Below are 13,306 nucleotides of genomic sequence, written 5' to 3' on the forward strand. Positions count from 1 at the left end.
TTGTAGGCAGTCAGGACAACGGGTAATTTAGTCCGTTATGTAGTGAGTTCTGCATTCAGAGTTTTGTACAACACAGCAATATGTCTGATTGTGACAGTCTGCGCTGTCGGAAATGCCACTGTTGGAGTTGGCGTAAACAGTGTGATATTCATAAACAGTCCTCTAACTAAACAGAAGTATTCCTCTCTGTGTTAGGACCTAATGCATAACTCACACAAAACAGCATTTAAAAAAAACATAAAGCCATAGCAGTATTTTTCAACAGGTGTGTCAGCCTGCTGCCCAGGAAGTGAGAGACTGACTAAGGAGACTGACACACCCTTTATCAGCCTCTCACAGGTGGTCTGGCAATCAAGGCTGCTAATAAGCTTCTGTCTCCCAGACAGAAGCTAAAAATCTGAGGCATATATATCTTTTTCATAATTTTCCCACTGTTTTTGTCGCAATATATATGTCACCACTCTGAATCAGCTTGGCCATGCTACTCATCCAGCTTCCCCACTAATTTAACCAACTATTTTCTCATAGACCTCAATCTGGACATATTTTCTATTGCCAATTATGCACACAATGACATACAATATATATACAGTCAGGTGCATAAATATTGGGACATTGACAGAATTTTCATATTTTGGCCTCTATTCACCACCACAATGGCTTTGAAATGAAACAAACAAGATGTGCTTTAACTGCACACTTTCAGATTTAATTTGAGGGTCATTACATCCAAATCAGGTGAACGGTGTAGGCATTACAACGGTTTCTATATGTGCCTCCCACTTTTTAAGGGACCAAAAGTAATGGGACAAACTAAACAATCCTAAATCTAACTTTCACTTTTTAATACTTTGTTGCAAATCCTTTGCAGGCAATTACAGCCTGAAGTCTGGAATGCATAGACATCACCAGACGCTGGGTTTCATCCCTGGTGATGCTCTGCCAGGCCTCTACTGCAAATGTCTTCAGTTCCTGCTTGTTCTTGGGGCATTTTCCCTTCAGTTTTGTCTTCATCAAGTGAAATGCATGCTCAATCGGATTCAGGTCAGGGGACTGACTTGGCCATTGCATAACATTCCACTTTTTAGCCTTAAAAAACTCTTTGGTTGCTTTTGCAGTATGCTTCGGGTCATTGTCCATCTGCACTGTGAAGCGCCGTCCAATGAGTTCTGAAGCATTTGACTGAAAATGAGCTTATAATATTGCCCGAAACACTTCAGAATTCATTCTGCTGCTTTTGTCAGCAGTCACATCATCAATAAATACAAGGGAACCAGTTCCATTGGCAGCCATACATGCCCACGCCATGACACTACCACCACCATGCTTCACTGATGAGGTGGTATGTTTTGGATCATGAGCAGTTCCTTTCCTTCTCCATACTCTTCTCTTCCCATCACTCTGGTACAAGTTGATCTTTGTCTCATCTGTCCATAGGATGATGTTCCAGAACTGTAATGGCTTTTTTAGATGTTGTTTGGCAAACTCTAATCTGGTCTTCCTGTTTTTGTGGCCCACCAATGGTTTACATCTTGTGGTGAACCCTCTATATTCACTCTTGTGAAGTCTTCGCTTGATTGTTGACTTTGACACATATACACCTACCTCCTGGAGAGTGTTCTTGATTTAGCCAACTGTTGCGAAGGGGTTTTTCTGCACCAGGGAAATAATTCTTCTGTCATCCACCACAGTTGTTTTCGGTAGTTTGGTGTTGCTGAGCTCTCCGATGCGTTCTTTCTTTTTAAGAGTGTTCCAAGCAGTTGATTTGGCCACACCTAATGTTTTTGCTATCTCCCTGATGGGTTTGTTTTGATTTTTCAGCCTAATGATGGCTTGCTTCACTGATAGTGATAGCTCTTTGGATCTCATATTGAGAGTCAACAGCAACTGATTCCAAATGCAAATGTCACACCTAGAATCAACTCCAGACCTTTTACCTGCTTAATTGATTATGACATGAGGGAATAGCCCACACCTGTCCATGAAATAGCTTTTGAGTTGATAGTCCCATTACTTTTGGCCCCTTAAAAAGTGAGAGGCACATATATAAACCGTTGTAATTCCTACACCGTTCACCTGATTTGGATGTAATTACCCTCAAATTAAATCTGAAATTCTGCAGTTAAAGCACATCTTGTTTGCTTCATTTCAAAGCCATTGTGGTGGTGAATAGACGCCAAAATATGAAAATTCTGTCAATGTCCCAATATTTATGCACCTGACATATATATATATATATATATATATATACATACAATTGCACGTCATTGTATATATATAAATATATACATATATATATATATATATGAATCCATCATGACTTAGACATGGACAGTGTGAGCCAGGGTGCGCACCTTCCACCAATGGCTCCCACTGCCGGCAAGACATAAAAGAGAAGGAGGCCATTGGAGAGTAACGGCCCTGGTCTGAACTATGACCTCCCTCCCACCGCTTGCATTACCTGACAATTCCAACACCTACTGAGAATGTCAGAGACAGGATGGATTAAAGCCAATTATTATAACAAGTAGTGCTCCCCCAATGTATTTGAAATATCATATAAGTTAAATAATAGTGCAAATTAAATAAGTAATATGCCCAGTAAGATATGGAATAAATAATGTTGCTCTTCTGGATATGATAGTTTGAAAATAAATATTAATTATCCCTATTATTCCAATCGGACACTGGGCCTGATTCAGACCCGCTCGCGAGCGCTGAGCGCTTGCAAGCGGGTTGATGTTGCCCAAGTGCGCATGTGCACGAGGGAGGTGGCTAAGTCGTGCGCATGCGCGAGACCCGAATAACGACGGCCAAGCCGTCGTTATGGGTCTCGCACCAAAGTTGGCGTGCTGTCGATGGCGATTGACAGCACGCCCCCTTTGGTGGGCGTGCTGGGGGCGTGGCTGCCCAGATGGAGGCGTTCCCATGGGAACGCCTACCGTCTGGGGCCGGCCCCACTGACAACACTAGTGATGTTAGTGGGAGTGCTTTTGACTCTGATAGAGCCAAAAGCACGCCAGGGCTTGCGGCAGCGAGACCCTACCGCAAGGGTCTCGTCGCAAGCCCGATGGTCGCGATGGTCTTGACCATCGCGACCATCATTTTGCCGGCTCGCTATAGCTGTGGGTGGTCACCCACAGCTATGCGAGCGGCCAGGAGGCCGCTCCAAAAACTAGGGTCGTCCCTCCTGATTCAGAGCGAGCGCTCTGTCAGAGCATCCGGCTCTGAATCAGGGCCACTGTATAAACTGTGCATTAAAAAAACAAAAAGGCAAAACTACCTCTTAATAAATATGCATTAAGTTTCTCATATTTGTATCTATCTATCTCTCTATCTATCTATCCACATTCATTTTTCTCCCAAACCTGTAGACTTGACATATTTTCGGAACTCCATAGTGAACCTTAAGTGCTCCCAAAACTACCAGAACTGCATCACAATGAATTGACCATTATCGCACCAGCTCTATTCAGAGTCTATAAACTCCGCACGATGACAATTTACCAATACAGTGCTGAATGGAAATTACATTTTGAGATAGCTTTGTGAATCTCTAATGCATAATAGAGAGAGAGAGAGATTCAGAGAGGAAAGAGAGACAGAGAAAAAATATATACTATATAAATTATATGATCTGCACAGATATTACCATTTCATAAAATAATTTTGTCGCTCATAACCATCTACATTTTACTATTTTTAGCCGTTTAGAGGTTGTATATAAAAGGTCTGTTCCTGCAATGACACCATGCAAATCCATCATCTATTTTTTTTTTATTCTCAGATCAAATTGGTTTTCAAGATGCAAATTCATTCGAACATCCTTTTTTAAAACATGAATGTGCCCAATTCTGAAAAATTTCACAGCAACTAGCTCAGTCGCTTGATGTAGCAAATTTGATCAAATTAATTTGCAAAATTCAATTTGCCTAGTTCAACCTAGCGAGACTGAGCCACTAGATGTGAATTTGCCACAATGGAATCAAACGTGCTTTATTTATTAGATGTTTGATTGATTTTCTACCTGAGTGCTTAGTTGTCTGTTTAAAGGGATAGTATATACCCAGGACACTAGGCAGGAAAGACATTCCCAATAAACATAACAGAGTGAGAGGATTAATATAAAATGTTACTACTTGGTATTAAAATGCTATGTTAATTAGAAATAATTTTTTTATGCCAAGGTTTATGAAAACAGATGTCTACGAAAATAAAAATCTCAAGTATATAAATTTCACAGTCTTTATGGTGCAAATGATGGAACACTTAACAGTATGTCAGTCCTGTTCAGATTGAGGATCTCCTGGGACAGGTAAGAGATGAAAATATCTTCTAGGGGACGTTAAGTGCGTCAATGAACATAGATCAACCATTTCTAACTTTTGAGAAATAGTCTCTTTAATAAAGGATATAGGGAGTCTGCAAGAGTGACAACCCTCTCAAAATGTCAGCACAGACTAAAGACATGCAAATGTTGCCTATATAGCATGTGTCAAAGCATACCAGGATAAGTGACAGCGAAAAGAGCCTCAAGCACAAGATGTGCTGGATATACAAAAACTCCAAATGTTGGCTCTGATATTACAGTATAATATAGACTATGTTGGACAGGTTCCCATACTTTCCTTTGTGGTTTGTAAACCTGTTGCGTTACTAAATCGATTTGATAGCTTTATTTTTATCTTTTTATTTTTTTTTTAAGCCTATTATAACAGATTTTGATGATTATTATAGGATACGGACCATTAACATGACAATCAGACAGATTGCTGTCTTTTGGCGCCGGCTATCGTCTGACCCCACCGTACCAGAGACTATTTACATTCGTGATAAGAGCCTATTATAGAATCTTTGCCCTTGTTGAAGGTGTGCAAGAACTAAAACAGCAATTTTAGAAATTAAGTCTTTGATAAGAGCTGCGCTAAATTTTAATGGACAAATTTACTAAAGTGAGAGTTTTTAGAAATAGAGATGTTGCCCATAGCAACCAATCAGATTCTAGCTATTATCGTCTAGAAGGTGCTAATTAAATGTTAAATAGAATCTGTTTGGTTGCTATGAGCAACATCTCCACTTTTAAAAACTCTCACTTTAGTAAATATACCCCCTATGGATGTACTGTAGGATGGCAAGTTCCTTGTCTTCTTCCTGTCTCCCAATTGCTTAGATCAGGGATGGGGAACCTCAGGCCCAGGGGCCGTATAAGGCCCCCAGAGTCATTAAGTCTGGGCCTCTGAGCTTTTTTCTGCTAGCCTCACCTGGATAACAGGGAACCTAGAATGGCACCATGCGGCCAGAACCTATGCAGTAGTTCTGCCTGGAGCGTCCTTAGGACGCTTCAGACGGTCACACCGCTGCCCTTACAGCTCCCCGAAGCATCCTCTGGATGCTCCAGGCATTGCTGTAATCACTGGCGATTGTGGCCCCGTCCCCGTGTGACATCACACGGAGGGGGGCGTGGCCTGCACCAGGCCCAGCGAATGTTATATATATCAAAATGGCTCTCGGCAGAAAAAAGGTTCCCCACCCTTGGCTTAGATAATAATGCAAAGGGCTCTTGATTTTGTAATGCAGAAAAACCTTAGTAGGAACTATAGCAAATAGATTGTCTTCCCTTGCATGGCTATTTTTTCAGCTTGTCTCCGCTTAAATGGATCTGCGCAAATCTAGAAAAAAAAATGTAATTTGTCTTGGGATATTGAGACATGTTGGAGTCTCATAGATAACATTTCGAGGATGCAAACAAGGTTTGCTAATGTCTACTTTCCATCTGTACTTTGCCTAACCTTTACTGCTTGCCGCTGTCTCCATCTCGTAGTCCATCATTGTGACGTTAGGGTTCATGTTTTTCATTAGGCAATAACATCTGAGTGCACACACTGACATCCTCTGCATCTGTTACTCTCCCCATCCGCTAAAATTGTGGTTTAACTGAAGATAATTTAATAAAAGTTACATTTAATGCCATAGATGAAGTCAGCCTGGTTCCAAGTTTCCTTGCCATCGTCCAACTGTCTAATAAATTGGCCATAAAATATGTGGGTTACACAGAAAGAGCTTCCAAATCTTACATATGATCTTAAATGTGATGTTATGATACATGTTCTCTTTTCAACAGTAACATGAATTGTTTTGCTATTAAGTACTGTATACAATTATCCTTGGCTGCTATGTTCTGCACAGAAAATATGAACTGCATCTATGGAATTCAGTGTAGCATTGCAGTAAAGCTGCCATCTGGTATATACATACACCAAGGGGCCGATACTGACTGGCATGCTTTGCCGATGGATCTTTGGCAATGTAGCTGAGCGCATGCACCTACATGCAATTCCATGTTGTACAAAGTAGTTGCATCTCCACTTGCAGCTGATTGGGTGTAACTGTGCCAATGGGACATTCCCAAGTAGGCTAAGGCTTAGCGGGGCCATGTCGAGGGCGCATAAACGCAACTGAGAAATAATTCAGGCTCATCTCTTGCTTTAGTGTAAGGTTTGAAGCAAGTGTGCTGATAATGATGACGGGTATTTAAGCAAGAATATAAATGGGGCCAGTGCAATTGCGTAGATGCCTACAACTCTGCATCTGTGCACCCGGTAGGCCTGACTCCGAGCCGGATGCTTCTGCGACATTTTGAACAAAAGACATTGCCAGTCAATTCAAAGGAACCTGTATACACCTATATTTACTTTCATATGGCTAATGCGACAATGCAACATGGGTTTGGGACTTACCAAAGTAAGTCCCAAACCCGTGTGTCTGAAAGTGCAAACATATCCCGCCCACTGTTCTAGCGTCCATAGGTGCAACCATCATTAGTAGCAGTGCTTGTGCCAACCCTATGCTGGAGGTGATTCTGAGTCTGATGCTCCTGTGAAAGCGGATGCAACTCCCAATATCGAACAAACTGCGAATGCGATTGAATTGCAACACAAGGCGCACGCATGCGCCACATGACGTGTCCAAAGTCACAAGCAGGTATATGCATGTCGCATCTTGTGCAAACAGAGACTAACTAAAGCCGCGTGCGATTCTGAGTCAGGCATATGGGAAAGAGACGCCTGTGTCTAACGGATCTCTGGCACCTAGAACAGAGATCGGGATAGGTTTGTACTTTTAGATGCACGGATTTCCAACTTACTTTGGCAGATCGTCAAATTAACATATGAAAGTTAGTACAATGCCGCTGGCGTAGGGAAAACCGGATGCAGAAGTGTCCGACTAAGAATCAGGGCTGCTAGGTGCAAAAGATCCATCAGAAACAGGAGCCCCGGTACGCACAATGCCCCGATAGCAAGGACCTCTAGCCCAGAACACTCCCACCACAAACAGCCGTTCTGTGCATCATGATACTCGCCACCCAGGTGCTACATGAACGCATGTGCACGCCATGTTTTCTAATGCAGATGCATGAATAGTTGATTCAGCCCCACAGTATACATAATGTAATATCTCAGCGCAGCTTTCTCATGTCTCTCTGCTAACCACAATGCAAAGCCCAACTGTCCTCCATATCCCTACTAAATAATACCAACATTGCACATACCTCCTATTGCAAAGATACACTGTAGTACAGATGCTATAGATCATCGATGAAGAATCAGTGATATGTCTCCCCTCTGCAGAAGTGGGATTCGCAAACTCAAAGACCTGCAATAATTAATATGAAATCTGTCTAATACCCTTTTCTTATAACAAATGTCAGGAAAAATATCTGATTGGTAATTCCTATGGTGCCTCCTGAACATTGCCCCATAAGCATATGCCTATTTGTATACCTACAGATGTGCCCACATACATCTTTGCTCCGTGTGCTACAAGTCGCGCTACACATAACGCAGGAACTCTGTGTGACTCGGTAGCGCGAGCATCTTTTCATGCCACTTTTTACCTTCAAATGCGTCTTATCCACACATCGATGAGAATATTTAGCACAAGTGGCCTCTGCTGATTAAAATTATATGCAGCACGCCTATGTTCTGTGTGCGACTGCAGGTGTAACTGGATGTGAAACACTACGTTACTGTGTTATAGCCGCTGACAAGTCGCACGAAAAGACACTCGGCGCTACCGAGTCACACCACGGAATGGCACGACTGGAAACACTAGTGCACGCAGGGGGGGTATCTGAGAACCCAGAAACCCCCCCTGACGGACTGGAGAGCAGTCACCATCTTCTTAAGCCCCGCCCCCTCGCAAAAAAATGCTGCGACTCGCAGGTCAATCGGGAGGAGGCGGAGCCAATATGACGTGATTTCATTAGAATCGCATCATTTGGCTCCGCCCCCTCCCAACTGAACCTCGGATCACGTATTTTGCCGCTAAGGGGAGGGTCCTAATGACATGGTGCCAGCCTGCCAGGTCCCATCCTTATCAGGTCTACAACCTGCAGCTGCTGCAAGGTAAGTGTGTGTGTAATGTATGTGTGACATACAGTAGGCATGTGTGTGTGTGTATATATATATATATGTAAATAAACAGCGGCACTCACAGGACCTTGATGAAGAAGACTCACGACTCCAATAGGTCTGCGTTTGACGTTTTCAGTCAGGACGACTTTTATAAAGAACTTATTCTTGATAAAAGTCGTCCTGACTGAAACGTCGAACGCAGACCTTTTGGAGTCGTGATGAAAAAAACAAACTATTATTCTAGGCGCGTATTAACTGTAACAGTTAAATTACTGTAATCTCAATACAAATTAAATTGATATATATTATGTTGAATCTAGAGCTGCAGGTCCTTAACTAAGGGATTTGTGAATACCCATTATTTGGACTACAAGAGAAAAAAATAGAAAGAGAGGACTGCGCTAGTATTGTCCAACCGTTGTGAAATGGCAGAAGGTTACATGCAGCACTCAAAATAATACATTTATTTACTCACAATTGATATTAAATATAATATGCAAATATATGTTCAATACACAATAAAATATGAGATATGGTAAGAACTTACCCTTGTTATCTCTATTTCTACGAAGTCCATAGGGTTCCACAGGATACCTTGGGGTATAGGTGTGACGTCAGTCGCAGGGCACCAAAGAGTTAAGCTTTCAGCCTCCCAGGATGCACTAGGTCCCCCTCCTATACCCCGCCCCCGGGCCAAGGCACCTCAGTTAGTTACCAAGCCATAGGCCGGAGGAGGAGAAGGAAGAGAGAGAACAAAGATCTGGACACATACAAGAATCACATTCTCACCAGAGGGAGACGGAAAACCGGTGACCAGAGCAAAGCCCATCTGCAGCACAGGTGCGACAGGGCGGGAGTCCTGTGGAACCCTATGGACTTCGTAGAAATAGAGATAACAAGGGTAAGTTCTTACCATATCTCATATTTTCTACTTCAGGGTCCATAGGGTATCCACAGGATACCTTGGGGATGTCCCAAAGCAGTATCCTTTAAGGGTGGGGACGCTCCTGTGCAGAAAGGAGAATCCGCCGCCCGAAGGAAGCATCCTGAGAGGCTAAGGTGTCAAACCTGTAATACCTCACGAAGGTATGGACAGAAGACCACGTAGCAGCCTTGCAGATCTGAACTGCCGAGGCACCACGTCGAGCTGCCCACGAAGGACCCACAGACCTAGTGGAATGAGCCTTCAGAGAAGGAGGGACCGGTAGGCCTTCATGAAGATAAGCTTCAGAAATAGCCATACGGATCCAGGCTGCCAAAGTTTGCTTTGAAGCAGGCCAACCCTTTTTACGGAAGCCATAGAGGACAAACAAAGCGTCCGACTTCCTAAACGAAGAAGTGCGGTCAACATAAGTCCTTAAGGTCCGCACAACATCCAAAGAGGCCTCACCCACGGAAAGACCCGGTGAGTTAAAGGCCGGAACAACGATTTCCTCGTTAACATGAAACTGGGAAACAACTTTGGGAAGAAACTCGGGCCGAGTGCGGAGCACTGCCCTGTTCCCATGAAAAACCAAGAAAGGGGGTCTACAAGAAAGAGCCCCTAACTCAGAAACACGTCTGGCCGAAGCAATGGCCAGAAGGAAAACAGTCTTAGCTGTTAGCCATTTAATATCCACTGAGCCCAGTGGTTCAAACGGCGGTCCTTGGAGAGCCCTCAGGACCACAGCCAAATCCCAAGGCGCCACAGGTGGAACAAAGGGCGGCTGAATACGGAGAACACCTTGCATAAAGGTGCGCACATCCGGGATTGTAGCAATCCTACGGTGAAACCAGACAGATAGGGCCGAAACCTGTACCTTCAAAGAAGCAAGGCGAAGCCCATGATCTAGTCCCGCTTGCAGGAAGGCGAGAATCCGAGACAGACGAAACTCCCGCGGTGCATAACCTCTCGGTCGACACCACTGGAAGAACGTATGCCACACGCGATGGTATATCCTCGCGGAAGACGGTTTCCGAGCTCGTAACATGGTACGCACCACAGAGCTGGAAAACCCCCGGGACCTCAGCATGGCCGTCTCAACAGCCACGCCGTCAAAGACAGCCGAGTCAGGTCCGGGTGAAGGCAAGGACTCTGAGACAGAAGGTCCGGTCGTAGCGGCAACCGCAGAGGACTGTCCACGGACAGACCCTGAAGGTCTGAGAAGCAGTGCCGTCTGGGCCACGCGGGAACTATCAACAGGAGCGTCCCTCCTTCCTGTTTGAATTTCCGGATTACCCGTGGAAGAAGGGAGACCGGAGGGAACAGGTATGCGAACCGGAACGTCCACCGGACGGACAGAGCATCCACCAGAGACGCCCCTTCGTCTCTTGTGCGAGACCCGTACACCGGCAACTTGTTGTTGTGCCGGGACGACATGAGGTCGATTTCTGGAAGACCCCACCTGTCCACCAGTAGTTGAAAAACGTCCGGGTGCAGGGACCATTCCCCTGGATGAACGTCCTGGCGACTTAGAAAGTCCGCCTCCCAATTTAGCACTCCCGGGATGAAGACCGCTGATATGGCCGGAAGATTGCGCTCCGCCCAAACCAGGATCCGAGAGACCTCTACGAGAGCCGCCCGACTGCGAGTTCCTCCTTGCCTGTTTATGTAGGCCACGGTGGTAGCGTTGTCCGACTGGACCTGCACCGGGTGACCCTGGAGAAACCGCTGTGCCTGCAGGAGAGCATTGAAGACCGCACGGAGTTCCAAGATATTTATTGGAAGCTCCGCTTCTTTCGGCGTCCACCTGCCCTGGAACAAGTGTGGACCCGAAACTGCTCCCCAGCCCCGAAGACTGGCGTCCGTTGTCAACAGGACCCAATTTGGAACCCAGAACGGACGTCCCTTGTTGAGGTGGGTCGTCTTTAACCACCACGCAAAGGACAGGCGAACCTCCGGGGTGAGCACAATCGTCTGGAACTTCAGAGACTGAGGCAGCCCGTTCCACTTGGACAGGATCACGTGCTGCAGAGGTCTGGAGTGAAACTGGGCGTATTCCACCATGTCGAACACCGACACCATGGAGCCCAGTAACCTCATCGCCGAGTGTAAGGACACCCGGCGGCTGTGCAGACAACTGCGCACCCTTGACTGTAAAGCAGACATCTTGTCCTCCGTCACGAAGATCCTTTGCTGTCCCGAGTCCAATAAGGCTCCAAGATGCAGAATCCTCCGAGACGGGATTAGAGTGGATTTCTGCCAGTTGATTAGCCAGCCGTGCCGTTGCAGCAGTGCAATGGTCAGGTCCAAGTGGTGTAACAGGAGCTCTGGAGATCCTGCCACCAATAACAGGTCGTCCAAGTACGGCAACATGCGGACTCCTTGCAGCCGCAGAGAAGCCGCCTTGACCGCCATCACCTTGGTGAAAACACGTGGTGCTGTCGCCAGGCCAAAAGGTAACGCCCGAAACTGGAAGTGGTCGCTGCGGATTGCAAACCGAAGGAACTCTTGATGGCGCAAAAGAATAGGGACATGCAGGTAAGCGTCCTGTATGTCCAATGACACCATGTAGTCCCCAGGTTCCAGCGCCAGAATGATGGACCGTAGGGTCCCCATCCTAAACTTCGGGACCCGCAAAGACTTGTTGAGTGCTTTGAGGTTGAGAATCGGACGATATGACCCATTGGGTTTCTGTACCAAAAATAGATTTGAATAGAAACCCTGGTCCCTCTGGGAGAATGGAACAGGCACTATAACTCCAGCCTGGAGCATAGTGTGCAATACCTTCCGCAGCTCCGTAGCCTTGTTCCGGTCTGATGGTAGACCCGTGGTGAAGAAGCGAGCCGGGGGTCTGTGCCGGAAGGAGAGGGCGTACCCGTGGGAGACCACCTCCAGAACCCAAGTGTCTGTCGTAGTGAACGACCAACACCGGGAGAAATGCAGCAGGCGGCCTCCCACCCTGGGATCCCCCAAAGGGAGGCCCGGACCGTCAGGCCGCAGGCTTGTCATCTGGCTTGGGGGCCGGACGTCTGGTACTCCATGCCTGTTTCCGGGGCTTGACCGATTTCTTAGGGCTAGCCTGTCGAGGAAACTACTGTGGTTTGGGCCTGCCCTGGGCCCTAGATGACCGAAAGGACGATGGTCCAGAACCAGAAGGAGCAGCGGCCGACGGGAGACAAGCAGATTTGGCTGCCGCCAGCGTGGCCACAATCTTATCCAGATCTGGACCGAAGAGAACTTCTCCGGTAAATGGCAACGCTTCCAGACCTTTCTTGGAATCTGCGTCCGCCTTCCAGGATCGCAGCCACAAGGTGCGACGAGCAGCTACCGCTGCTGAAGAAATTCTAGACACCAGAGTACTAATGTCTAGAGCCACCTCGTTGATGTAGGTGGCCGAATCACGGAGATTGCCAATCAACTCCGCCTGTTCGGCCGGACAGTCGGATTCAAAAGAAGCCTCTAATGAATCCGCCCAGCGCTCCATCGCTCTGGCAACCCAGCAAATGGCCATAGCCGGCCGTGCTGCCCCCCCTGCAAGGGAATAAGCGGACTTCAGGCAGATTTCTACCTTGCGGTCCGTAGCATCCTTAAGGGAGGACATGGATGGCATCGGCAATGTGGCACTACGGACAAGACGGGTCACGTGAGAATCCACCTGTGGAGGGGATTCCCACTTAGCAAAATAATTATCCGCGAACGGATAAGCCACCGCCAGGCGTCTCTGCGGCTGGTATCTTTTGCCAGGTTGTTTCCACGCCTCCTCTAAATGGTCCACCAACTGACCCGAAAGAGGAAAGACTGTGGCATCGCCCTTCACATCCTTGAAAAAGGCATACTTAGATTTAGCCGCTGGGGGAACTTCGTCCTCAATCACCAAGGCTGTGCGGACCGCCCGAATAAGTCCAGGAATATATACTTTGGACTTAGCATCAGCGTCCTTAGTATGGAGAGGTTCCTGATCGTAAGGATC

General features: G+C 46.3%; 1 protein-coding gene across 2 annotated transcripts in view; it reads right to left on the reverse strand.

The window, feature by feature from the left end:
• Positions 1–13,306, reverse strand: part of ASTN1 (astrotactin 1) — a 408,165-nt gene that overhangs the window by 304,905 nt on the left and 89,954 nt on the right. The window lies entirely within an intron of this gene.

The sequence above is a fragment of the Taudactylus pleione genome, unplaced genomic scaffold, assembly GCF_031769625.1.
Source record: "Taudactylus pleione unplaced genomic scaffold, aTauple2 ptg001123l, whole genome shotgun sequence".
NCBI classification, from domain to species: Eukaryota; Metazoa; Chordata; class Amphibia; order Anura; family Myobatrachidae; genus Taudactylus; species Taudactylus pleione.